The sequence below is a fragment of the Chionomys nivalis genome, chromosome 9 (genome assembly GCF_950005125.1).
Source record: "Chionomys nivalis chromosome 9, mChiNiv1.1, whole genome shotgun sequence".
Taxonomy (NCBI): Eukaryota; Metazoa; Chordata; class Mammalia; order Rodentia; family Cricetidae; genus Chionomys; species Chionomys nivalis.
The window spans coordinates 55,766,537-55,769,040 of NC_080094.1; positions in this window are offsets into that span (position 1 = coordinate 55,766,537).

Sequence of the window (2,504 nt, forward strand, 5' to 3'; positions counted from 1 at the left end):
TCTGGTTGGTCCCACCTATACTACCTGCTTGGCTACTCCAATCAGCGTTTTATTAAAATACAATTGACAGGGTACAAACCATTGTCCCACAGCACTTCCCTCACCCCCCCCCCTTTTTTTTAAGGAACAAGAACTCTGAATCTAATATTCTTTGTTTAGCTTTTCTCCTGACCATTATCCATAACAACTTGTGACCAACATTGTAGACAAAGGAAAACATTCATAGTCCATTTTTTGGGAACGTGGGCGTAGTTTTCCAGGCTAGTTGGGGGGTGCTGATAATCTTATGGGAACCTAAAGAAAATTTATAATTATCATCAAGACATGACTGGCGTATCCTGTGAGGCTTGATCATCTCAGGCAGCAGTCTTGAATCTGTTCTGGATGTAGAACTCTGACATCTGGGCCATCTGTTCCTACCAGAGATTTCTCAGGTGGTCTTCCTTGATCAAACCTGATTTTTCTTAACTCAGAATGAATCCATAGCCTCTCATTTCCTGTGGAAACAAAAGGAAAACCTCTTTTTCAGTGAGGCAGTTACATCTTGCTTGTCCTGTGGCCGGGTCAGAACTGCAGACAAAGCTTTCCTCTTTCCAGAATTCTCCTGTTCTCCTGTTTTGTTTTTTCAAGACAGGGTTTTTGTGAGTAACAGTCCTGGCTGCCCTGGAACTCTCTTAGTAGACCAGCTGGCCTTGAACTCCCAAAGATCCTTCTGCCTCTGCCTCCCAAGTGCTGAGATTGAAGGCGTGCGCCACCACTGCTTGGCACCTGCAACATTTTCAACAAACTGTTCTTCTAAGGTGTCTCCCAGACTCTACTTCACGGTGAGTAATGGGTCCAAGCGCAGAGTTTCTTCATGTGTGTAGCTCTTCTGTTTGCTTGTCCCGTAAAAAGTAGCGCTCCCTACATTGTTCCTCACCTTGCTTTTCCTCTTAGTAGTTTTTTATTTATTTTGAGACGGGATCTCACTTATAGTCCTTGCTTATCTGGAACTTGCTAAGTAGGCTGTCCTGGAACTCACAAAAATCTGCTAAGCCTCTGTTTCCCTAGGGCTAAGATTGAAGGTGTAGGACACCACCCTCAGCCTTACCCCCAGCCTTAATAACTTAAAGGTCTCACTTCAAAAAGAGCACACATCTCATCACTCTTTTTTAATAACCTGATAGTATCCCATTGCATAAGTATAAACCATATTTTAATTATTCAGCCCTCTTATCTAGGGGCATTCAGTTTTCCGCAGTAATTTTGCTATTGTAGACAAATTGGAATGGCTATTATGCATCTCATTTTGCACTTCCAGTTTAGCTAAGTTCCTAGGATTGCAGTTTGCGGAGCAGTGAGTCACACACTTCCAGTTTGGAGTGACACTGTCACACTCTCCCTGCTGGGCTTTCCCGCACTGTGCCCCATCTCCCTCATTCTCTCGCCAAAGGAGTGTCATCAAAGAGTCAGCTTTTTTTTTCCTTTATTTTTTTTTTGGGTTTTTCGAGACAGGGTTTCTCTGTGTCTTTGGAATCTGTCCTGGAACTAACTCTTGTAGACCAGGCTGGCTTCGAACTACCAGAGATCCGCCTGCCTCCGCCTCCCGAGTGCTGGGATTAAAGGTCACCATCACCCCTGGCAATGATGGAGTTTTTGTGTTCTCTGTAGTGCGATATGTCACAAAGGTGGTGTAGGCCTGTAATCCAGAGTCAGGGAGTCTGAAGCAAGAGGAGTCTGACTTCAAGGCCAATCTAGGTTACGCAACCTCTAAAAAAACGAGGAGCATGCTGGCTGGTGACGCAGCTCATTGGTGTGAGGGCTTGGTAGAATGTTTGCCGTGTGTTCAGGAAGCTCTATGTTTGACTCCCCAGCTTAGCAAGTGCCTGTAATGCAGGAGACGCAAGGATCCGGAGTTAAAGGTTATCCTTGGCTGCATAAAGAGTTCAAGAGAAAAGAAAAAGCTGGATGGTAGGAGCGAATGCCTTTAGTTCCAGCACTTGGGAGGCAGAAGCAGGGAGTTCTGTAGGTTCGAGGACAGCCAGGGCTACACAGAGAAAGCCTATTTTGAAAAAAAAAAAAAAAACAAAAAAGAAGAGTTCAAGGTCACCTGTCTTCTCTCTGAGTTCCAGGTCAGATTTGTTTACACAGTAAGTTCCAGGACAGCCAGGACTAACGTAGAGAGACCTTGTCTCTGAATAAATACGTAATAAGTGAGTACAGTGTTCAGGGTCAATCTGGGATATATGAGCGTGTGTCTCAAAAATAAACATAAATAAATAAATATAACAAGCCAGGTGGTGGTGGTGCATGCGTTTAATCCCAGCACTCAGGAGGCAGAGGCAGGCGTTCGAGGCCAACCTGGTCTACAAGAGCTAGTTCCAGGACAGGCTCCAAAGCTACAGAGAAACCCTGTCGAAAAGCCCAAAATAAATAAATAAGACAAGCAAATAAATGATTACATAGTTTTGTGTATATGTGTGTGTGTGTGTGTGAGAGAGAGAGAGAGAGAGAGAGAGAGAGGG